Source organism: Balaenoptera musculus, chromosome 3 (genome assembly GCF_009873245.2).
Source record: "Balaenoptera musculus isolate JJ_BM4_2016_0621 chromosome 3, mBalMus1.pri.v3, whole genome shotgun sequence".
In the NCBI taxonomy this organism is placed as follows: domain Eukaryota; kingdom Metazoa; phylum Chordata; class Mammalia; order Artiodactyla; family Balaenopteridae; genus Balaenoptera; species Balaenoptera musculus.
The window spans coordinates 39,044,893-39,071,633 of record NC_045787.1 but is presented as its reverse complement, the minus strand read 5'-3'; the positions used below and the strand labels follow the sequence as shown (position 1 = coordinate 39,071,633).

Here is a 26,741-nt window from a genome sequence, read left to right as displayed (position 1 = left end):
TTGCGTAGCATCCATGAGAAGACATTATTTCCTAACTGTATCAGTTGCCACGTTTTTAGCTTTATCTGCGGTCAATTTAGCAATGCCTGAGAGCCTTCTCAATAAGAGATGTGAATATACTAATATAAAATAGAGCAATATATGTTTTCAGATGTAAGACAAGTATGTATTGAATATACATATTCATTTACATATATATGAATATACATACACATATTTTTTTCCTTTATTTAGTAACACTTTCTTGCAATTACATGTGGCAATGGAGGGAGCTTGGGCTGGGATTTGAAGGATTTTGGTTATAGTTCAGACTCTATTACCTATTAGCTATGTGACCTTGGGTAATTTTCTTAACACCTCCAGGGCTCAAATGCACCCTTTCTAAAATAAGGGGGTTGACAGAGGTTCTTAATCTCTCTTTTGGTTATGAGCTCCTATATAAGACTGATAAAATCTATAGATACTCTCCTTAGAAAAATTCATGAATGCATATTGGCACTAAATTTTGTACGCCTTTGAAGAAGGTCATTGACTTCCTGAAGTACATAGATGGATTTAAGCATAAGAATAGCTAGACAGAACAAGTTTTGAACTTTATATTTCTGTACGATAGGATTCCTCAAATCACCTTTTGATCATGAGTGCTTATTAATAATTAGAACATATTAATGAGTTCTTTGTCTGTTCCTGACACCAAACCTGTGGCTTGGGCTTCTTTTTTTTTCTTTTTTAAAGAAATTCACGTTCTTTTATTTATTTATTTATTTATTTATGACTGTGTTGGGTCTTCGTTTCTCTGTGAGGGCTTTCTCTAATTGTGGCAAGTGGGGACCACTCTTCATCGCGGTGCGCGGGCCTCTCACCATCGCGGCCTCTCTTGTTGCGGAGCACAGGCTCCAGACGCGCAGGCTCAGTAGTTGTGGCTCACGGGCCCAGTTGCTCCGTGGCATGTGGGATCTTCCCAGACCAGGGCTCGAACCCGTGTCCCCTGCATTGGCAGGCAGATTCTCAACCACTGCGCCACCAGGGAAGCCCGCTTGGGCTTCTTAAGAAGGATGTTGCAGCTGGAGCTTAGTGCACAGCCTGCTAAGAGAAAATCACGTGTGAGTCCACACATCTCTGGAGCATCTGAAGAAAACAGAGCACTGACCCAAGTTTACAAAGAAGCCAGAAAATCTGACCTGATAGCAACTCACACAGAACAGACTTGGGGATTTTACTTGACCACAACCTCACTTTGAGTCAGCAGTGTGACATAGTTTCCAAAATTGTCTGTACCAGCCCCTGTAGCCTTTAGAGAACTTGAATTTTCAAATCCTGGATGGTCAAATTCCAGGGCCCAGGACATGATATATTTACAATTTAGAGGCATGTCATAATTCAATGGGTCATTGTTGGAGTGAAAAAAAATTTAAAGGAGGGGGGCAGGATGAAGAAGGATCTGGAAACTTTGCCATATGAGGAATGGTCACAAAGACAAGGAGTATTTCATCACTGTGTCATCAGGGAAGAGAAACCTAGGTTTCTGGACATGGAAAGTGGAGCCATCTTACTCTGGGTAACTCTGGAGGTTGGAACTAAGCCACTGGCTAGATTTAATTCAGCATGAGGAAGGGCTTTCTAACAACAGTGTGCAAATATGAGGTGCACTTTTTTGTAAAGCAGTAGAAGGCAAGAGATGAAGAAGAGGCTGCATGACCACCTTGCCAGGGAGATTTTGGAAGGGATCCAGTTTGGGGGTGGGAGTGAGAACAGTGGTTGGTGAGAGAGAGGACTTGATGAAATCTAAAGGAAGTTTCTTTTGTCCCTGAGACTCTATAACTCTAGATTTTTGGGGTGGGAGAGGTGACTTAGGAGAAATGGTTACTAGAAAGAGAGTATAGTATTTTCTGAAGTTATAAAGACAACATGAAAGAGGCCTCCTGCTTGGTCACTAATCCCAGAATGTAAGTGTCAGTCTGGCAGTTGTCACTCACTGTGAAAACTGACAGATTCCCTAGTAAAATATTTGCCCTACAGAATGAAAGGAGCTATCGTAAATATAGCCTGACCAGACACAGACTGCGTTAAGTGGAAATAAGCAGAAATAAGTAGCAATATTGTCATACACACAATGCATATTTCATTTAATCTTCACTACAACCCTACAGCGGAGGCACTGATGACATCGTCATCCTCATTTCACAGAAGGAAAATACAGGTATGGATAAGGTAATATGGCAAGTAGTAGTAGAGCTGGAACTTGAACTCAATAGTCTGAGTCTATAGGCTGTGCAGTTAATTACACTAGGCCACTACCTCCAGCAAATTTGTTCTTGAAAGAGGTCCACAGTGTTATTTAGTCTTTTCCAGGTTCATGGGCCATATGTTATATGTCCACAATGATGTTCAGTAAAGATTACTTATAAGTCATTGAGCAATACTGATAGAGCACTCTTAATAGGCCAGGCATTAGTCTAGGGTTGGGGATATAGCAATGAGCAAAATAGACACAGAAATGCCACTTACGTGCCAGTGGAGAGAAACAGTTAATATACAAGAAGGACATTTTATAGTCAGTTAGAAAGCAGTAAATACTATAAACATAGTAGGAAAGGGGGTAGGAAATGCTGGGGAAGCAGCTTGAAATTGAGAGGTAGGAGAAGTCCCATTGAAAGGCAATATTTGAGAGGTGGGGAGGGGGTTCCTCCTTTGATCCAGGTGAAGTTGAATTTTCCATCAGCTCTGCATGGAGATTCCTGGGAATCTTGGAGAAACACCAAAGAGCAGTACAAGTTGCTACTTTAACCCCATAGCCCCCATAGCTTAAATGGGCATGGAAGTAACGGGTTAAGTAGAATGTGAAAATAAAAATAAGTGCAGCGTGCAGTCCTGGAATTGTTCATCTGTCCTAAAGGCCAAAGCCCTTGGCTGCTGCGTGCTTCCAGCTGGACTAAGTGTGGGAAGAATAGGCCACCTGCTTCTGGCCAGTGTGGCAGGAGGAAGTGGACATTTCAGGCCAGTCAGTGGCTCCTGAGGAAACGCCAGGCATCTCTCCAACAAATAGCATATGCATTCTTGTGAGGTGTGTCGTGAACCTTGCCAGCAAGGAAGATCTGACAGGATATCCAGTGTTTTGCTAACTACCTCCATCAGTTATCTTCTCCTGAGAGGTTTCACCCACAAAACTCTAAAGCTTTGAAGAGTCCAGTGCTTTTTTCTTCCCTTTCTTTACATATATGTGACTTTAGGCCAGAAAATTTCCCACCCTTAGCTTTACTCTCCCTCCTTGCTGCTGAAGAAAAGGCATAGGAACCATGGGACAGTAAGATCTATTGCCTAGATTGACGAACTCTGAGCAATGTGAGGGCAAAAATTATGGCTTATTCATATTTTTATCCAACCCAGAAGCTATCCCCATAACCATGTCTTGAATCTTGTAGGTGGGCAATAAATATCTGTTACAAGTTGAGTACATGTGATTCTTCCACATGGCTATTTTAGGAATAATGGACACACAAAGATATCAAGCCTCTTAGCCCAAACAAACATAAAGTTCAACAACTACAACTTTTATTTTAAAATAAACAAGCAAATCTAAATGCTAGATTATCTTTCATGTAATTCGAGAGTAGAGTAAAAATAACCAAATAGCAAGAATTAAAGTTCACTTCTTGGTGTCTTTGATTCTTAGTATTCGTTTTCTCTTCTGAACAAAAATTTTCTTTACAGAATGTGCAAGAAGAGTAGTAGAAAATGATGGTTAGGGAGGAAATTAACAGAGTTAACCAAAACCACATACTATGGGCTTTTTTAATAAGTGATTTTGCTCAGCTGTCTTAGTAAGCCATTTGCCTTCATATTTTGCAGTTTTTCTTTTCTTAATGTGCAAAAGCAGATAAATGTTGGGAAGAAAAAGTCTCCCTTAGGTTTTGCTTTTTAAAATGGGAATATGAGAATGGAAAGTAAAGTTAAAGAGCAGAGAATCGTCATTTTGTCTGCCCTGTTTCCTCTGAAACTTCCCGTTTTTGTTTTTCCATGCACTGAATGAAGACGTTAAGTCTGACACTCCAGAGAAGAATGTTACTTTCATTAGAGTGACACGGAAATGTCCAGTTAACAATTCTCTGGGCGAATTTGGCATTTTAAGAAGAGACTGGCAGTAGTTCATCTATGTCTGTGTCAAAAATGTCCATGTTTTGAGAAAAAGTGACTTTTCTTAAATGTCATGTTTCTTTTTGCCTTTGAAAGACTAAATATCTTCACCATTACTGCTAATAAAATTAGTTTGTGACATTTCCCCCCTTTCTTATATAAATAGCTATTCTCATTCACTCTTGACCAGTCCTGAGTGCCTTTTCCATGTCTGATATATTTCCAGCTTTAGGCTTAATGTAGGAATATAGTAGATAAAGATAGCTTTACTTGATTCACTGCAAAATAAATTTCTGATGGAAAAAGCTAAAAGAAAGAAGCCCACACTGTTAGTTACCATTCAGTACTGCCTCTTCCATTGTTTTCCATGGGAAATTTATCAGTCAGGAAAACAGAAGCCACTCTATGTTTTTCAGACATTAAAGAACCCGAGACAGAAGTTACGTGCTTATAAGACTTTTGGAAAGGCAGGAGGAAAGCTTACCACTAGATCTCAGGTTTGCTGCTTTGGGGAAGTCAGGAAATTGAATGGCTGACAAATGATCACAGCTGCTTCCAGCACTAAGAAAGGTGCTTTTCAGGTAAATATGCAGAGGCTGCTATAACTTCATGTCTACTGAAGTCTGGGAGTCTTCTACCTTAGCCTTCAGAGGACCAAAAATAAGGCTTTTGCCTCTTTTTTTTTTCCCTTCTAAATTTCACCTGAGTGACTCATGTCTAGAGTGGAAACTGCTGGCAGGGATTCTGGGAAATAGTTCCCAGGTTTTCCAGCCTTCTGATTCAGTTGAGGGCACCCGGGAGGAGAAAATGATGCTGAGTTACTAGCAGATAATCTGCCAGTGGGAAAAACAGAGGTTGCTGGAAGTTAGGGAATAACTAGATAGTTCAAGACAAAATTCTAGACAGGACCAATAAACCAATGGTCTGCACACACTCTAAAAACAAAATGTTAATTATCATAAGCTCCATAGTTTCAGAAACAACCAAGTCATGCTAAATAAATGTCACTTCCTTTATTTGATAGGGCACTAGGACAGGTAAAGATGAGGAAGGCATTGCCACTGTATCTCTTGATTTGGAGGAAGGATTTTAAAAATACATCATGCTATCCTTGTGCACAAGTGTGAACTGCTTGGTATTATTGTTAGGGAATTCATAACTGGTTAAACAACCCCCCTTATAAAAAAGTCATTTGTGGGTTAATGTCAACCCGTCCAGAGAAAGTTCTCTAGTAATGAGCCACAAGTCTCAGAATTTAACTTTTTCTTGGGGGGACTGTCCAGAAACATAATTCTCAGAACTTTCTAAAATTATATGGGCTGAAATGGCACTCCTTAACCAGTCACTGGAATGCTGTATAATATGCTGCCTACAATTAAATATCACGTTCACATATAAATAATAAAAACATTTCTTTGCATAAATTTTCCCCCTGCTTAACAAAAGGGCTCCCGTTAGAACAGATGCTTTTCTTGAGCCAGTGCATAACTCCCTCTTCTCCTGGTTCTGTGTAGCTAAACCCTCCTCCTGGATGAGGCATGAAAGGTGGTGAGAGAAAAACTGAATATGATGCATTGTAGTTATGTACGTTAGCTCATTCTCTTTTTCCACTTCTTATTTATTCCAAATAGTTAGAGTCAAATGTTAATGGAGAGGAATCAGTCTGGACTTAGGCTGAGGGCAGAGAGGAGCAGGGGGAAACCCATATTTAACCTCCTATCAAAGGAGACTGTCTCACGGTGACTTCAAAATGTGTCCAAAATTATACTCATTATCTGTGCCTCCTTCTACTCACTTGCCTAAGCCACAAAATGACATCATCCTTGAATTCTGGCCCCACTCACTATATCAAAGTCAATGATCAATTCACGTCCGTTTAACCTCCAAAGTATCTCCCAAATCTCCTATTTATCTCCATGCCCCTCTTTCACCACCTTACTCTAAGTCACACTCTTTGTTCAGTAGCTTTCATGCAACTGCCTCCTATTTGGGTATACAAAGTTTCTCTTCATCTGCCAGCGTCCATGTTAATTTTTTTTCCTATCTTTTAAAGAATAATCTTGCCAAAGTGCACACCAGATCATGTCTCTCTCTTTAATACCTGTCAGTTGTTCCAACTGTCCTTAGGATAATGTCCAAACATCAAATATGTGACATCAACCTCATTATGATCTGGCTGTGCTTATCTGCCAGCTTCATCTCTTTATACTTCAACCACATTGAAATGCTTACAATTTCCTGAAACCCTCCCACCATGCCTCATTCTCCCCTCTTCTTGTCTGGCCAATGTGCATGCCTTCTTCAGATCTTCCTTAGATGTCACACCCTCTGGGCAACCTCCCCCAACTCCGCAAGACTGGGATTCATTTCTTGTGCCACTAAAGCATCCTGTAACACATATCCCATCATATCAAAGTTACTAATAAACTCTACAGAGAATGAATGTTCTTCTACATTTTACCTAGCAGCATTTACTCTAGTACCTAGGATATGGTAAGGCCAAAACAAAGACACATTGAGTAAAGAATGGAACTAGAAGTGTAAACATAACTCTGTTCACTGAGTTTATAAATTAGGTGCTCTTGAAACCAAGTGAGCCTTGTAGCCTGAATGTGTTAGGCAGTGCTTCCCCTCTGAACATGAATGGCAGTGGTCCACCCCATGGGCAAACTAAGAATATCATATGAGAGGAGTTGCCTTAAATCTTTTAAATTTGCATTCTGGTCACAAAATAATGTATTCTCCAACATAGTGCACCATGTCATCTGCCAACCTGTTTTGGAGAGGTTTGACATGATTGTTTACTTGTCTTTCAACATTCAATAGTTGTCTAACTATCTACCAATCAACCACCTGAATTAGAAAAGAGAACAGAACAAACATTATGATAACTCCGGCGGGGCTACAACGATGTGAAATTCTTACATAATTCAGTGTGATTCTGTCATCGATAATGTATGTGACAAAAATATTTCTGTCTCCTTTTTCTTGACAAAGGCCTTTTGTCAAGAGAGATTTTTGTGTTGAACATTTGTCAGCCTTGTAAATCGTTTATGAAATTCAACATGCCTGAAAAAGTGGCATTTGCTCCACAAAATTCACGTAGTCTCAACTAATGCTATACAAACAAGTGCTATTCTGTTCCTTTACTCTCTTCTTTCTATTGCTTCCTACCTCAGAAGAATGAGAATACAGATCCTACCAGTAGGAAATACCTTTAGAGTTCCTGATCTCCCAATGAACTTAAAAGGAAGACTTAAATGAGAGCAATATTTAAATCCAGCACCTGCTGATTGTTCTAGGCTTTGCGCCTTGTAAACTATGACAGTAGTCAGGGCTGTGTATTCAAAGCAGAGCATGCTTTATGGTTGTGCATTTGGGTACAAAGGCTGTATGGGGGGGGGAGGTGGGGGCAATTCTTCAGCCTGTGTTCCACCCCCTATGTCATGTGCCCTGGGATGCAAATGCCTTTTCCGGTAGGAAAGGAATCCTCTTTCCAATGTGTCTTTTCTGGTGGAGGTGCCTTTTCAGTTACATCTCTCCAGAGGGGGAGATAGATGCTAGCAGTGGTCTTGGTTAGAATTACTGCACCTTATTATCCATTTGCTGAGTTGCTGTTGTGCCTTTCTGATTTCTGGTGGTGAAACCTGGTTCCACTCTCCCATAGGCTCCTTTCACTGGAAACTTTATGACTTGGTGTTTTTAATGGAATCAAAGAAACTTGCTATTAGTCAAATAGCAATAGGGATAAGTATATCGTATGCTCTGTATCCAACTGGGTTCTTGGGCTTATTTGTAGATATGGGATATACATATATATATGAACCTCTTGCTTTTTATGGAATCTAGTTTACAGGTCAGGAAATAGCTGTCTGGGAAACATTTCTCCTAGCTCTTACAAAAATTCGGGAATACAACTATGAGGATGTTTTGGACTGGCTTTGGAAAAAGTTTCAGGTTCATTTGCTTTTGAGAAGGCCCTCTGAACTCTGCAGACCTTTAAAAACATGAAACATGATGCTGAAAATAACGCAAGGGAGGGAATCCTCATGAGGTTTGTGATACTTCCTGCCCTGGTCAGGCCATAAATAACCTTAAAGAGTAATGCCTTTGGTATTTGAACGCTTCCATGTTCAGTCTTAAAGACAAATAGAAGTACAGAGGTGTGAGAAAAATGTAGGCTTTCCATAATGAGCATTAACTGAAGGTATGATTTGAGATTTGTGTAAACTTTGGGCTTTGCCATTAATACTCAAATCTTCATGTAGATCCACTGAGAGCTTCTCCTCTAGACTTCAGTGTTAATTTATTGGAAACTAGTAAATTCATGTACACAGAGACTTAAAGCTTCTCTAGGGCTTGTCTATCTCAAAATATATGGCAGTACTGATGAGTTTTATAAGAATATTGAACAAGTCGTGTTATGGCAAAAGGATGCTATTGGTAGTTTCCTCAAGAAATATTTAGCTAGCTGCACCTACACATACCTAAGGAAGCAAAACCAAATCTCATTGCTGTGGCAGATCTAAGAAAATTACAAGGAAAGAACTGTTCAAATGTATTGGTTGGTTTGTTTAATGCATGAGTTGAAAGTTGACTGATTTTTGTCTGTGATAAAATTTTAACATTAGTCCCAGTTCCTGAGACTGGAAAAGATGAAATAGTTCTTTGTGCCTTAATATTGATAATATTGTGCCTAGAGCTGAATTCTGATGAGCGTCTATAATTAGATGTTGAAGTGAATGGTCTTAGTGATGAGGAACTATCTGTTGAATTAATGTCAAAAATATTTGTGTATGTGTGTGTGTGTGTGTAGTTTTATTTCTGAAGTTATACAAAAGATATTGATACTTTTGCGAAGTAAATGATACAGTAAATCTCTTTCACCCCTAGGCCCCCAATCCTTTTCCTTACAAGGGACTCTTCCCTTCCTCCTGAACATCTATTGTAAGTTGAAAGTCCTACTCAAGGGTACATATTATAATTCTTCCCAAAGCATCTGCAGATGAAGCTTTATATCACTAATATTAGGGACACTTGACTCTAGAAAGCCTTTTCCTGGAAAGCTAAGTGGTGAGCTTGCTGTTTTGAACCAAACAATGAAGAGTTCAGAGGACTGCCTTGTCGCCTGTTTATCAGATTATGCAGGACATCTTGAGTTGGGCCCTATCCCTGAGAACTCTTTTTAAGTCAGAGTTAAATATTTGCATGCCTTCCAGAATTGCTTCTGTGGATTTTAAGATACATTCCTTAATATTTTACAAAAGAAAATCAGCCAAAATAGTCTTAAAAATAGCTGGACTCCAAGAGGGAAGAGTAATGGGAACCTATTGTATATGTATAACTGATTCACTTTGTTATAAAGCAGAAGCTAACACACTATTGTAAGGCAATTATACTTTAATAAAGATGTTTAAAGAAAAAAAAAAAAAAATAGCTGGACTCTTTGCCTATGTAAGTTATAATTGGTGATGTGTATGTGGGGAAGAGAGACTCTTTATCCCTAATCCACAGCTATAAAGACAGACAGGAACTAATTTACAGTCTCTGGATGAAAGCAAACACCCATTCAGGAGAGACAATCAGAAAGAAGTCATATCTGATGGCATGTATTTCCCTCAGTTCTGATATGCCTTTTCATTTTTTAAAATTTATTTATTTATTTTTTATTTTCAAGTGAAGGAAATGATTAATTTAATGATAGCTTACTGCAGAATAGGTCCTGGAAGTTTTTTGTTTATTTGTTTGTTTTTTCCTCAACTGACTTAATTTCACTCAGCACCTTATTATCACTCAAACCATATTCCGGTCCACCATCTATCATCATTAGCCCTGCTTTTCCAGGACTACACTGTCCGTGCTGCATGATGAATCATGTACATCTGTGAATGCCTCGAATGGTAGTTGTCGAGGCCTTTTGAAATAGAGCATTAACCTATAATTACATAAGATCAAATAGTTTAGATGGGAACAGGCCTCCTAAGATGTTCGGAGCATTGATGCAGTCTTTTGATGATCAGTAGTTTAAAAAAATAGCTCAAACCCCCAGCCCATTCCAAATGTCAAGTAATAAGTAGGGGAGAATACAAGCACCTGGATTCCAGGTGCAAAGGGAGAAACAGTGTTGCTGATAGAGTTAGAAAGGGCCATTCAGTGTTTCGGCTGTCGACCCTGGAGTATGTAATCACAGTGTATGCTCAAGTTCTGAAGCAATTGCAGCTTCCCTGACATCCACCCAGATGAAGAAATAACAAGTAAAAATGAAAATGAGAATATAAATTACATTCATTTCTAAGGGTACATTTTTTATGTGACTAAATTCACAGAGAGCGTTTTTTTTTTTTGTTTTTTTTTTTAAACTCCCTTCCCCAGTATGTTTGCCTAAACTTACCTGGAAAATGGAAACTAAGTAATAATTTTAGAAGTTTGGCCACTTTAAACCCTTACTTCACAGTGTCTCAGGCAGGTTGTGGACCTAATCCTGGACACACCCTTTCTTCACGCATCCATCCTCACTTTCTCATTGAGGGACTTTGTAATAGTTGGGCAGAGGCCATATAGGAGGTTCCTCCTACCTTTAATCGTTTGACCCATTGATCAGCTTTGGCGCCATAAATCCCTGTCATCATGTAATCAGGGACATAATAGAATGATAATTTTAGACTAAAGTAAATGACTTCCATTTGAGTTACTTCTTTAGGTTAAGGCTATAAGAAGTCATTGTTAAAACACACACATCTTACCCAGGATAGATAAGCCATTGACAGATTTTTAACCCATTATGGAGATGGTTTAGTTGGTTTGTTGATTATTATCATGAAAAGCAGAAAGGAGAAACTAGAGAATCTTGAAAACAATTCAGTCTATTTTGACAAAAGATGGGAAGGAGGGAGAAGGGCAAAACCACATCATGGAGTGAGGTTCTTTGTGGTTTGTCTCAGAGCAGTCTGGGGGCCCTGGACATCCAGTGGATAACACTGAGGAGTGGGGAGAGGAGTGAAATGCTGAAGTCAGCTAACTATGGGGATTTTTGCAGAGCTATCAGAGCCTAGAAGACAGGAAATTGTCTCTGTGCAGTTAGTTAACTCTAGCAGGAAAGCAAGGGAAATTTCTGACAACAATTAAACAGATAATATGGAGAGATACTGGGTGTCTTCTGTGACTTTGGCAAGAGCAATTTCACTGATGTTGTGGGAGCAGATACCTGATTACAAGTGAAGGACTTAATTGGTGAGGAAGGAATAGAGATGCTGAAAATGGACTGCTTTTTCAAGAAGCTTGAAAAAAGAAGGAGGCTTTCAGGCTAACATGATGCTGAGAATTTATGCTTCAAAAAATCTTTCCAACACATAGCAATGATGGGTAAAATGTTAAACACACACACACACACACACACACAAACACCACAACTGGACTCAGATATAAGATAGATAACTATGTGGATGAGAAATAGAACAGAAACAAAGAGTGGCGAGTAGAGGCTGAAGTCACAATTTTCTGAGCTTTGTAGCTGTGACAAATAATATAGCAGTGCTGGGCCAGAGCTCATTAAAAGTAGTCCTTTCGAGGCAAGAATATACAATGGAGAAAAGACAGCCTCTTCAATAAGTGGTGCTGGGAAAACTGAACAGCTACATGTAAAAGAATGAAATTAGAACACTCCCTAACACCATATACAAAAATATACTCAAAATGGATTAAAGACCTAAATGTAAGGCCAGACACTATCAAACTCTTAGAGGAAAACATAAGCAGAATACTCTTTGACACATATCACAGAAAGATCCTTTTTGACCCACCTCCTAGAGAAATGGAAATAAAAACAAAAATAAACAAATGGGGCCTAATGAAACTTAAAAGCTTTTGCACAGGAAAGGAAACCATAAACAAGATGAAAAGACAACCCTCAGACTGGGAGAAAATATTTGCAAACGAAGCAATTGACAAAGGATTAATCTCCAAAATTTACAAGCAGCTCATGCAGCTCAATATCAAAAAAACAAACAACCCAATCCAAAAATGGGCAGAAGACCTAAATAGACATTTCTCCAAAGAAGATATACAGATTGCCAACAAACACATGAAAGGATGCTCAATATCACTAATCATTAGAGAAATGCAAATCAAAACTACAATGAGATATCACCTCACACTAGTCAGAATGGCCATCATCAAAAAATCTACAGGGCTTCCCTGGTGGCGCAGTGGTTGAGAATCTGCCTGCCAGTGCAGGGTACATGGGTACGAGCCCTGGTCTGGGAAGATCCCACATGCCGCAGAGCAACTAGGCCCGTGAGCCACAATTACTGAGCTTGCGCGTCTGGAGCCTGTGCTCCGCAACAAGAGAGGCCATGATAATGAGAGGCCCTCGCACCGCGATGAAGAGTGGCCCCCACTTGCTGCAACTAGAGAAAGCCCTCACAGAGAAATGAAGACCCAACTCAGCCATAAATAAATAAATTAAATTAAATAAATAAAAAAATTAAAAAAAACAAAAAAAAAGAAATAGCTAACCATTATAAAAAAAAATCTACAAACAATAAATGCTGGAGAGGGTGTGGAGAAAAGGGAACCCTCTTGCACTGTTGGTTGGAATGTAAATTGATACAGCCACTATGGAGAACACTATGGAGGTTCCTTAGAAAACTAAAAATAGAGCTACCATACGACCCAGCAATCCCACTACTGGGCATATTCCCTGAGAAGACCATAATTCAAAAAGAGTCACGTACAACAATGTTCATTGCAGCACTATTTATAATAGCCAGGACATGGAAGCAACCTAAGTGTCCATCGACAGATGAATGGATAAAGAAGAAGTGGCACATATATACAATGGAATATTACTCAGCCATAAAAAGAAACGAAATTGAGTTATTTGTAGTGAAGTGGATGGACCTAGAGACTGTCATACAGAGTGCAGTAAGTCAGAAAGAGAAAAACAAATACTGTATGCTAACACGTATATATGGAATCTAAAAAAAAAAAAAAAAAGGGTTCTGAAGAACCTAGGGGCAGGACAGGAATAAAGACGCAGACGTAGAGAATGGACTTGAGGACATGGGGAGGGGGAAGGGTAAGCTGGGATGAAGTGAAAGAGTGGCATGGACTAATATACACTACTAAATGTAAAATAGATAGTGGGAAGCAGCTGCATAGCACGGGGAGAGCAGATCTGTGCTTTGTGACCACCTAGAGGGGTGGGAGGGAGACGCAGGAGGGAGGAGATATGGGGATATATGTATATGTATAGCTGATTCACTTTGTTTTAAAGCAGAAACTAGCACATCATTGTAAAGCAATTATACTCCAATAAAGATGTTTAAAAATAAATAAATAAATAATCAGTCCCCAAGAGAAAAATACTAAGTCAAAGGATATGAATACTTTAGTTTCTTGATACATGTTCCCAAATTCCTTTGCAACAAAACATCTCAGTCTAAGTTTAAATTTTCTACTGTACCACATTGTTTTTGCCAGTGATTGTGACAATGAAGGACTTTTAAAAGAACTACTTTATTATTTAAATCATTGTCCATGAAGTTTATGTAACAGCTTACTTTGTGATTTTCTTGGAATGCTTAGGTTGGCAGAGAAAAAACCAAGTCCAAATTCTATTCAACAAGAGTAACATTTAATGAAGCACTAGTGTAATCTTAAGAAAAAAATAAATCAGAAGTTTTAGTCAAATCTCTACATAGAGTATTTGCAAAACCTCTCTTTAAAAAAAAAATTCTTATCTAGAACTGATCTCTTCATTAATATTAATAACCAGTAGCTTTTATTTCTCCCTGGAATTGTACATATTGAATTTTGAAAGAGAACAAATATGTTTTAAAACACCAAAATGTGCAGGGACATGCTATATGTTTAATATATACTTGAATGTTACTTAAAGAAATGAAATTGTATATACAAAATAAAATTTAGGGCTTAGTTTCACTAATAGTAATAAAAATCTATCAAAATAACTATAAAAATTGTTAGCAAAATTATGATTCAGCTCAGTAGAATTGAAATAAAGATTGAAAGTATATAAAATGGTATTATTGTAATGAGAAAGCTGAGTTTAATTCTTGTGACTGTACAAAAACATTTGTTTTTATTTAGTTTAAATTATTTAAATATGGAGAGTCTATGAGAAAAGGAAGTATATACATTAAAAATAGTACTTAGGCTACTCCCAATGGAGCTGAGAAGTATTTACATGATTATATTTCAGTAACAGTCATCATGCCAGTATAATATTTCCCATTCATTTCTTTAATGCTAAGTTAATTCAAATTTATACTTCTAAATACATTTAGTGAAAAGCCTGAATTATAGGATATTTAAATTAAATGCAACTTGATTTCTTTCAAATAATGAGTCTTTACATATCACTGGATTTTTAATAACTTTGATTCTTAAGATAAACTAAAACACACACACACACACAAATAAATAAGGAACATGTAGCAACAAACGTAAAATTTACAGAGTTCATATTCTTTTCCTAGGGATGAAATTTCAGGCCCTTAGGCTACCTCCTATTAATTCAGAATTAAATGTAAAAGGAAGATTTGCAATTAAATATACCAGTTTATCCAATAAATAGCAGTGTAGAACAGCCTAATAGAAGGTCTTTATCTGAGATATTTGGGATTGTGATTTTTCTGGCTTTGTTTATTTTTGAGTATGGAGATGTTAAATCTGGGGTCTCTTATAGTAGAAGGAAACATTTTTGCACATCTTATATTGTTCACTGTTAGAGTGTAAAGCTTGATCTTCTAAATGATGACCTTGCATTGTCAAGAAAATATTTTTGAATTGTCTTTAAAATATGCTGTCTATAAGAGGGAGACTTGTGAACATGCTGCAGATGATTCCATGAAATTGTTATAATATTAAGGATTCATTGCTTATAATGGTAATTTTTACCTTTTTTTTTTCTCTTGACAATGGTACTTAATGATTTTGCTAAAGGTGGTGTAATGGTAATTTTTACTTATCTGGAAAATTCATATGTACTAAATATTCATATGTACTAAATATTTTATTCCCACATGATGTTTGAAAAATAGTTTTCCCTCTACACTAATAGATACATTATGGATTTCAATATAATTATGTAATACAGAAAATATTTTATAATATATGCTATAAATATCAAAGGCCCATGTTATGGTATGTATTCCAAGTTTTATATTAAATGAGAATTATGCATACTATAAGCTGAATTTTGTCTCCCCCAAATTTATATGTTGAGGCCGTAACAATGTGACTGTATTTGGAGATAGGACCTTTATGGAAGGAATTAAGGTTAAATGAGGTCATAAGGGTGGGGCCTTTATCTGATAGGATTAGCATCCTTTTAAGAAGAGACACCAGAGAGTTGTTTTCTCCCTCTCTGTCTCTCCCTCTCTGCCATGTCAGGACACAGTGAAAAGGCAGTGTCTACAGAGTCAGGAAGAAACCTTTCACCTGAACCCAACCATGCTGGCATACTGATGTTGGATTTCCAGCCTCCAGAACTGTGAGAAAACACATTTCTGTTGTTTAAACCACCTAGTCTATGGTATTTTATTATGGCTCAAGTTGACTGAGAAAATGCATATTGATTATAAATATCATAGGTTCTGAATTCAGTGGGCCTCATTAATTAGATTATTTTTAATCATTATGAATAAAGAATATACAAAAGTTTTCATAGTCTTTTATAAGCATGATTTGTCCCATTAATGTTTCCCTGAGGCTTTGTGATAACATCTCACTCCTAAGATAAATCCAGTTTGTAGAAATTTGTTTGTTCATTAGCTGATTTATGTCACTGGCTGAGTCATAACAATAGGGCAGTGATCAGTATAGAAGATATCTGAAAATATTTCTTACTCAAACTCATTAAAACTTGCCTAAATTTAAACGCAGCTGAATGGTACCATAACAAATATTTATATAATTCTATCTTCGTTGTCATAGCTGTAGTCACAGGTTCCCATATACCATGTGAAACCTCAGAATTCTCAGTTATAAGCTGCTGTACAACCCATTTGTTAATGATAAGTTCAAAAACATAAATGGAAGAGTACAGAAAGCACAGGACATATGTAGACACAGTGATGGGCCTTGTGTGCTTGTTTTCTTCAAATGTGCACTTCACAATTTTGAGCAGAATCTCAAGATGTTCCACCATTACAACTTTTTTGGTCATAGTATGATTTTCAAAATGGACTTCTTTGAGGAGGAGACATCATGACGTACCACAGAGCCCTCTAGACCAGAAATTGGGAGACTTCAGTTCTGTTTATGCTGTATTGCTAATGAGGTCTATGTCCTTGGATGAGATATTTAGCCTGTCTAGGCCTTAGTGTCCTCACTTATAGATAAACATATTGAACTAGATCAGATATTTTCATACAAGTCTTCATGGGATGGGGAGGATGAGATGAGCCTAGACAGTGGGACTCCACCCATTTTTCAAGCCAGAAACTCTGTTTTTATCTCCTAAGATTTTTTTAGGAGAAAGGGCTCTCTTGTTTTGTTTACTTAAGTTTTTCAATGACTGAGCTTGATGACTTCAAATGTCATTTTTTAAAAAAGTATTATTTGTAAGTAATCCTATGATTCTATATTTATATTAATATCACAACTTAACTGATTAGATGATAAATATTCATTTAGGCTAAAATATTATTGTCTAAATTTGACAAGTTACTACATATTTTTGCAGATTCTATTGTTTATCTAGCTCTGTGCTTGATAACATAGTATTTAGGATAAATTAAGAAGGTGGCATTTTTTTTTTCTACATTCAACTATTTGATGCTATGATTTCCCAACTGGAATTTTTTTCCTTGAATACATTGGGATTTCTTGTTCGGAGACCTTTTATTGTTCCTCTCTGTAGCCCATAATTTTGGTGTCACATAGATATGGAGAATATATTTAGTCTTAGGTATATAAGGAACAGTGCAATTTATAAAATTTTTGGAGAGAACAAGTAACCTTGGGTAAATTAATCTCTGGATTTTAGAGATTGTATTTTGTCAATATTATTGCAACTGTTTCAAAAATAATTCAAATTTTGTACTAGGAAGATTTACAGTCTTTAAAAGCTTAAAGAACATTGACAGACTGGTACCTATTTGAAATACCCACAGTTATCAATGAGCAATAGGCATTACCTTGAAGAAAGTCTGTTTTTAGGTCATATTTATACATATTTCAGTCTCCAAAAAAAGAGAAAAAGGCCAAAAAGCATACAGCAAAATTCAGAAGATATTGAATTATTAAGTGATAGTATGGATAAGACAGAAAGATTCTTTAAAAATAATCATCTACAAAAGAAAGCCCTTCTAATCTTTATTTATGACAAATGGAATTGAAGATGTTACCTCACAGCCTTGATGAAAAGCTAATTTAGCAGAACAACAGTGGATAAAAGGCACAGATATAAGTGGTCAGAGGAAGGTGACAAACTACATTTAGAGGTTCAGAAGGTAGGAAAAACTTGTTAAATTAGAAATGAGAAGATTGATAAAACAACTAGCATTAGGCAGGCTGATGATGTACCTTTCTTTAAAGTAGTGAATATGAGCTCATTGCTGCCTGTCACTCATGGCACCTCACAAATCCATGTTTGTCATCTTTAGTCAATGGGTGGGTTGATGGAAAGAGGAAGGCACCAGGATTAAGTCAATCTTCCACAGAAGACTCTGCTCTACGTATTGAAAGGAGGCATTGAACAGAGCCATCTATCGTTAGGCTAGACTTGTGGGAAAGATGAGAAATAAGAAGAATGAGATCTGGAGCATAAAATGGGGCCAGTGTTGTGATATTCAGGGATGTCTAAGAGGGACATAGTGGATCATTGCTTTCAGTCTGTTTCACAATTGGTAAAAGTGAAAGCAAAGTACTTAGAATAGGGAATAAAAAGTGCTCATGGATTTAAAAAGGAAGCTGGTAGGGGTTAATTGCAAAGGATGATGCTAAACAGAGAAAACTGAGAAAAGAGATTAAAGAAGGTGAGATAAAAAGGGAACTTGGAAATTTTCTTTTAGAACATTCAACTCATCAAACGGTCATAAATTTGGGTCTCTTAATATGTTCTGTCTGGTGACCTTTATTGAGTTTATTTTATTACAGCTTTTTTGCTGGTTATTACATCTACCTCAGCAAATGAAGGCTGAGAAGTGTTCCACATGAAATATTCATTGGGTTTTATAGCCTTAATCTTAAAAGTAAAAGCTGAAGTAAAAAGCTGGAATAAAAAGAGTTTTAGTGTCTATTTTATATATCTAAAAGCATGGGGAGGGGATAAAATGGGATTCATCACAGGGAGGAGAAAGCTAACAGGGAGGAACTATACAGAAAGATCTTGAGAGCAAAGACGACTTTTAAAGCGGAAGTCTGAGGATATGGGAAAAAAATGAAAGAGACAAAAGAATCTGAAGAATCAAAAACTGTTAAGGCGAAGCCAAGATGTGACTTTAGCAGTCCAGCGTGGGAAATTGCTGCTAAAGGAAATGGACAGTTTCAAAGACATTTGTCTGAATGGGGGAGAGTAGCCCCTTGGCTTCATCTCACAGCATGGAAGTTATAAAAGAATCTAGCAAAGAAGCCATCTAAAAGGGACAGAGTTCATTTTAATTAGCAAGATAATTATAGCAGAGAAGATGCTGTTCATTGAGCACATAGTCTGTACCGGTCACTTTACATTAGTTATTTGGTTTAGTTCTCACAAACAGACATTATTATCACTATTTTACAAAAAGGGAAACCAAGAATTAAGAGTTAAGCAACTCACCCAAGGTCATAACACGGAATAGAAAAACTGAGATGTGAGCCAAGATCTTTAGAGCTCAGACCTTTTCACAACATTATATTGCTTCCCATCTAACTGCCCATAGAATCTTCCATAGTCCAAAATGGAAAGCAAATAGCAGTGGCCACCGCTACCCTACACCACACCTCCTGATGCCACTGTTGAATTAGAAGCAAATGAATGCTCCAGATAAAGGCACTCTAAATGGGTTAAATAAAATGCAATAAGGAAACTACAGCCTATTACCTATCTGTTCAGGAAGAAAAAAAAAAAAAAAGAAAATGCAAGGACAAGAGAGATCCTTTTTCTATTTTTAGTTTTATAAGGAACCTCCATACTGTTTTCCATAGTGGTTGCTAAGGACAAGTAGGCTCTGACACAAAGGATACCCTAAAGCGGTGGTTCTTAATATTGTCAACCTTGGCTTCATAATGGAATAACTGAGGAGCTTTAAAAGATCTTCATGTCTTTGTCCCACCCTAGAGATTCTGAATTTATTGGTCTGGGGTCTTTGGAATTTTTCTCATGAGATTTTTAATTGGAACTCCCCAGGTGGTTTTAATATGTGGCAAAGTTCAAGAACATTTGCTCTACAAGTTGAGTTTAATAACAAGGATCATTCTTTCCAGACTCCAAACAAACAGAATTCATCTTTGCATTGCCCTGTTAGTCTACGGTCTTATGAATAATAGATGCTTAATAAATGTTTGGAGAATTAACCTGATGAGCAGCAAAAAAATGAAATATGTACATCTCTGGTCCTCTATACTCTCGGTACCCTGTAATGCCTCTAAATCTATATTTTTCCCAGAAGTGTTTTATGTTTCTTTCAAACAAGCCTCAGAAGAATTGCATCAGGAAATTTCTGAGTCAAGGCATATTTGTTATCTCTCATCTGTTGCCAGCGTTCTTTTGTGTAGAAACCCCATGCTATAAACACGATGGGAATCCCCAGACTCTTCTATGCTTCTCTTGGCAAAGCATTGCACCTCAGTCAATCTTGATTCCTTCAGGGAAGCTGACCTCTGGCGGCCAGAGAGGCAGCATACCATCATAGTTAAGAGCATGGAATCAAGACTTCCTGAGTTCAAACCTATGGCCTGCTTGCTGTTTACTGCCTCTGAAACCTCAGGAAAGTTACTTAGCCTGTGTGTCTCTCAGTTTCCCCATCTATACTGTAATATGAGGATGTAATCATACCTACCACACAGGGATCTGGTGAGGCTTAGATGACTCTGTGTATGTGAGATATTAGAACAGTGCCATGTTACATGGAAAGTGCCATGTAATTGTGTACTATTTTTATGGAGAGAATATTTTATTAAAATGAGTTTATAATGTTGTCTATAAGCTTTCATCAGTACTTTAGAAGAGGAAGAGTTTTAACAAATGTTAATCTAACAGAATTTACAGGAATATGCTAAAGAGGATTTTCAGGTGTTGCTGAGAAAAGGTGTGAGATGGGTAATGGACATGATTTGGTTTTACCATTTGGTCTTTACCTTATCTATTTTACACTGAGGCCAACCTCACTGGACACAGTATATGGCCAAGATCCATGTGGATTAAATGCACAATCAGTTACTCTGAAGCCAGTAGTAATACAAAAGGCTGGACATATCCATCCTTTGGTCCCTCATTTTTGTTTTGTTTTGTTTTGCTGTCCTTTTGCTTCCAAATAGAAATAAGGCAGCAAGGGCAGTAGATGCAGCTCGTGGAGAGAAGTTGGTTGATTGTGCAATGATTTTGAAGAATCCTACATCCCATCCCCACTTCATCAGGCAAGAGGATGAGAGTTGGGATGGAACCTTTCAAAGTAGGAAGGATGGGGACTGACATGTATGTAAAGGCGTGTAAGGGAGTGAAATCTGTGATTCAGGAAAGCATCCAGGTTAGACTTCATAAAGGCTTATCTGACTTGGTGAAGAAGATGATAAAAGTCAGGTTGCCGAAAGAGAGTGTAAAAGGATAGGAATCATTTATATTAAATAGTTGTAAGTGGTATTAAACATTAAAGGTGTACATAAACCTTAATCCGAGTAGCAAGTTACCTCTAATTGGGATCCCCTAATAGAAATCAGGATGAAACTCCTTGTAAAGTTAATTTCCCTACTTTGGCTGGACTCCCAAAGAGGTAACAGATCAAATGTCAGAATCTGAGAGTTGAAGATGGTTTATTTTGGGTTTCCAGCTGTGATTTTTCTGGATTTCAAAATGACTGCCTTGATATTTATTTTTTCTCTTGGGAAAGAAGGGAAAAAATCCTTTACTGCATTCCCACTGTCTAGGATATTAGCTGTTACAATTCCTATTGGCTGACCTCATGAAAGAGGACATTGCATTTGACCAGCTCAGCTTTTCTTCCCCCTTTCTCTCACTGTAGATGTTACTGTACAACACACACTGCATATTGGCTTAGTCTTTGAGAAGCATTGTAACATGACCTGCAGAAAGAGACAAGTAACTGTATACTATTTCCTTCCAAGTTCCAATTGGCACAGATAAAATTCCCATGAGTTACAAAATTACAATTATAGTCTGTGACTTTCTGGAAAATTCCTCATTGGGGTTTGGCTTAAAAAATTAATCTGATCTTTTACCAAAAAAAGTAGAAATAGCTTAACATTCTACTTTTCATGCAGTTAATCTATCGATTAGTTTATAAAACCCCCAAAAAATCTAAGAAAATTAGCCATTGTAGTTTGTATTCATCAGTGATAAATTCATGCTTGGAATTGCTTAGAACATGATTAAGCGTTTACGAAAGGAAACCAAAGGTTTTTCTTTGATAAAAGGAAAAAAGAAACTTCTCTCCACTTCTAACTAATTTAAAATCAGGAATAGTTTTCCTATGTTTGTTTTTGTAGACCACATGTGTGATTCAGCTGAATTCTTCTGGATGTAAAAAAAGCTCTGACAAAAACGGACAACATGTTAATACTTTGGGTTGTTTCTGTGTGTCTCAATTTCCTAAATCAGGAATACAGAGGGACTACATAGGTTTGAGATGGTTTGAAATAAATTAACCAGGGCACTAATGTGAAATTAGTACGTTTTAAAAAAAAGGAGAAATAGATCTACAAAATAGCATAGAATCCTTGACTGATAAGCAACTTAGAAAATTTATTTAGTGCTTACTATTCGCAAGCATCATCTATATGTAACTGGAGTGGAAATTGCAAGGTCGACAGCATTTAACTTCATGACCCGAGCCCCTGTAGATGACCTTGGTGTTTATTCATGGCTCACTGAAAATAGCAGAGTAAAGAAATTCTAAGCAGTAGGAGAGGTGCAAACCCCAAGCTGAAAGAAATTATTCACTTACACAAAGGCAAGAGGCTTCGAAAATCCTTCCAACCCATTGCTAGGGAAGGAAGGGTTTAGTCACAGGTGATTTATAAATGCTATTGCATTGGGGAGAGCCCTCAGTTCTGAAGATTCTGGCTTTACGCAAATGTCTGTCGTCACGCTTTGTAGTTTAGAAAGTCTGTGTTTTAGCAGAAGTTTTGAAAGACTGCACAGAAGAATACCACAGAGTCCTTCCTCTGAAGAGTTTTTGCACCCATAGGTTATAGATGGCCTCGTCAGTCCTGGGCCATGGCATTAGCTGTGGCTTCGCAGAAGTTTAGGCCCTCAGCACCTTTTTGTCTGAATTCTGAGCCTTTTAATTATTTTCTTCTGTCCTAACACTGTCCAGGCAGCTCCAGCTAAGCAGAGTGATAAAGACTTAAGCATAGTCTGTATAAGGAAGTTTGTAGTAGCAGACCAGGCCAGTAAGAGCCCAGAGAATCTCGTTCCTACCTCTTCCAGAAGAAATCTAAAAAGATTTCTAAGTCTAGACTCTCCACTTATAAATAGGAAACTCACACTGGGAATTCCCTGGAGACAAACCAGGGATGCATTTGTTGGCCAAAATAGAGGCACATGGTGATTGCCTTGCAACACCTCGAAAACAGTCAAAGTTAATCCCAAGGAAAAGAGCAATTGCTAGTCTTGTAAAGTCCTTTCTGGCCCACATAGGTGTCCCCAGTGTGATCAAGAAACTCTGTGGATGTGATCACTTCCCCAGAGAAAACAGCTTCTTCACTGAAACTGAACATTACAACTCAGGTTCTTGGGAATAGCAGTTCTCCTAAAGTCAAGTTGAAAAATTCAAGTCTTCTCAACAGAAATTTCACAGAGTGTGCTCCTCTTCCCTGGGAAGAATTTTTGAAAAAGGAAAGGACATTTTTGGTTGTTATAGTGATAAGAGGTGTGGTACATTAAAGATAGACACAGATTCTTTGCTACTCTGTCCATTGAAAGGTGAGGTCTGTTTCCTCCCCCTGGAACCTGGGTGGGCTTTTTTTTTGTTGTTTTTTAAAAATTTTTGGCTGCAGTCCACAGTATGTGGGATCTTAATTCCCCAACCAGGGATCGAACCCCCCCCCCCCCCCCCGCATTGGAAGGCGGAGTCTTAACCACTGGACCACCAGGGACGTCCCTGGGTGGGCTTTGTAAGTGTTTGCCAGAAGAGCAGGTGTGCTTGTCTCTGGGGCCTGGACTTAGGAGACTAGTGGCTTTGCCTTTTTCTCTCTCAAGAGTATTTACTTGTGGAGCCCTCCTCCAGCATACAAGAAGTCTGCCTAAACTTCATGAGAGACCAGGTGAGAAGACTCAGAATGTATGGAGAAGAGGTGCCCACATAAGCTCAGCAATCTAGCTGTCCTGGCTAAGGCTATATGCAAGATTTGGGGGTAGTGACTGTCTCAATCACATGCCTCTAGGGTGAGGCAGTGAGTAGAAGCTGTACGGGTCTCAAGGAGGCTATTAGTTAAAGTTGGAAGGGCCTTTAGGAGACTGTTGATGAGGCTTAAAGGAAATGAAAAAAATGTTACCAGAGGCTAGAGAAACAGTCTGTTGTTATGTAGTGGCAGGAAGTTTAGTGAAGCTGTTGCCTGCATTCATGTGGAAAATAGAAAACGTATCAAATAAACTGGTGTATCAGATAAAGTTTTTAAGTGGAATCTCAAAAACATCAACTTGTGTATTTTAGCTGCATATGATAAAATAGGAAAAAGAGAAAGCTAAGCTAAGCTAAATAGAACTGGTCACATTTTGAGCAAAATTTAGAGAAAATATAAAGAATTAAGGATTTGCTGAGTTAAAACAAGCATGTTTTAATGGGGTTTTTTTTTGTTTTTTTAATTTTTGGCTGTGTTGGGTCTTCGTTTCTGTGCGAGGGCTTTCTCTAGTTGCGGCAAGCGGGGGCCACTCTTCATCGCGGTGCGCGGGCCTCTCACTATCGCGGCCTCTCTAGTTGCGGAGCACAGGCTCCAGATGCGCACGCTCAGCAATTGTGGCTCACGGGCCCAGTAGCTCCGCGGCATGTGGGATCTTCCCAGACCAGGGCTCGAACCCGTGTCCCCTGCGTTGGCAGGCAGATTCTCAACCACTGCGCCACCAGGGAAGCCCCTAATGGGATGTTTTTAATCCAAGTTTCTCTAAGCAAAATCAAAGAAATTCCTTTAAGGCAAGAATCAAATTAAGATGTAAGTGGCTATAAGACCATTTGTTAAGGCCTCAGAAAGGTTTAAGGCAGGACCTCATACACCTTCTACTTATTTTAAAGGCATACTTTTTAGACCTTCTCAACTATACGATAGTATGTTTGAGAATATTAAGTGTATTATCCCACAGTGATTTCTTAGGAATAGGTATAAAAAGACTTGTCTTGGAAAGAAATGTGGGTGTGACTTTTGTTGAATGGAGTTGATTATAAACTGATATATAAAAAACCCACAATGTTTTAAAAGAAATAGCATCAGCTTGGACTGAAGGAACAGAACAATGCAAAATAGAAAGAGGTCTTTAGACCTCAAGCCTAGCTGGAAACATGGGTTACCTGGCTGCAGACATAAGTTAATTTTTTTATGGAAAAGGAAGGATGACTGAAATAAAGAACTCAAAAAACTTGAGCAAGAGCTGCAGACCGTCTTTATCTGCAGGCAGGGCTGGGCACTAATCATGGAACAGTGTCTTACTTTCCTTGGGCTACCGTAACAGAATATCATAAACTGGGTGGCTTAAACAACAAAGATTTCTCACAGTTCTAGAGCCTGGCAAGTCGAAGATTAAGGTACAGGCAGATTGAGTTCCTGGTGAGAGGCCTCTTCCTGGCTGGCAGATGGCTGTCTTCTTGCTGTAACTTCACATGACACAGAGAGAGAGAGAGAAAATTCTATCACATCTAATCCCATGATGAGGGCTCCTGCCTCATGGCCTAATTATTTCCCAAGGGCCTCATCTCCAAATTTCATTGCTTTGGCGGTTAGGGCTTCAACATATGAATTTGGGGGCGGGGGACACAATTCAATCTTTAGTAAACTGGCAGCATATGACCAATTGATTTCAGAATTTCTGTGGACCAAAATCTGCTGTGTGCCTCCCATTATCTTCTGTTTGAATGGTAGTATCTGCTGAAGTTATCTTATCTCTGTCCCAACATTGTGTGGTGGATGTGTGAGGGGCAGATAGAGAAGAATGGCACTTGAGGAGCTGTACCTGGGATACTGTATCTGAGGAACCTTTTCTGCACCTGGAACTGGTGGAGGTGACAAGATCTTAGGCCTTGAGCAATGTCTTTGACTCCATGAATAATAGAATACAATGGAAGTGCCAGTTTCTGGTTCAGGATGTAAAAGATTGATAGCTTCCATATTCCTACTCTTAGAATGCTTGTGCTTGGAACTCTGAACTACCATGCAAGAAGGTGAACTACCTTGGCATTTAGTGCGTGGGTACCAGGGATGCTATACCTCCTGCAACAATGGGACAGTCACGCCTAACTAAAAATGGTTACACATGTCTTTCAAATGTTCTGTAAGGCATTCATATATGTAAAAAGAACATTGAAAATTTTTAAAATTGTGGTTCTTAAAAGTTCAGCCTCCAGACCAACAGCACCATCATCATCTGAGAAATTGTTTTAAATGCAGATTTTGGGGCTCCTCTCCAGACCTACTGAATCAAAGACTCATGGGTGAGACGAAGAAATCCATGATTTATTGAGCCTTCTGTTGCACATTAATGCTGAGAACCACTGATGTAAGCTTAGAGCTGAAAGTTTATAGTATACGCCTAATTTCCTGAGGATGCCAATGCTGTATAAGTTGAGGGAAGATTGTCCAGTACCTTGCTGAGGTCTTTATCAAGAGATGTTAATCATTTTAGAAAATCACAGTGTTTATGGTGTTAGGCTGTATTATGTAACACACATATATTGGTCTCCTTTTGTATCCACCTATTTGATAGCTTGATAGGCTTAAGTAACCGAATATTTTATTATAATTTCAAGTATAATAGTGCCTGAACATTTACATATTTAAATATATATTGTTTTATTTTAAATTACTTTTATTTCTTCTTCAGTTTATAGTTAGGTATACATTGATTTTTTCTCTTATAAATTTATTTATTTTATTTTATTTATTTTTGGGTGCATTGGGTCTTAGTTGCTGCAAGCGGGCTTTCTCTAGTTGTGGCGAGCAGGGGCTACTCTTCGTTGCGGTGCGCGAGCTTCTCACTGCGGTGACTTCTCTTATTGTGGAGCACGGGCTGTAGCTGCGCAGGCTTCAGTAGTTGTGGCGCATGGGCTTAGTTGCTCCGTGGCTTGTGGGATCTTCCCAGACCAGGGCTCGAACCCATGTCCCCTGCATTGGCAGATGGGTTCTTAACCACTGTGCCACCAGGGAAGCCCTGCATTGATTTTTAAAAACTGCATGAAGTCGTGCTGTGTTATTTAATGATTTTATTTTAGGATAGT

At 38.2% G+C, this 26,741-nt stretch overlaps 1 long non-coding RNA gene across 1 annotated transcript in view; it reads left to right on the top strand.

Annotated features, from left to right (window-relative positions):
* Positions 1-26,741, top strand: part of LOC118891846 — a 143,919-nt gene that overhangs the window by 73,292 nt on the left and 43,886 nt on the right. The gene's annotated exons all lie outside the window — the stretch shown is intronic.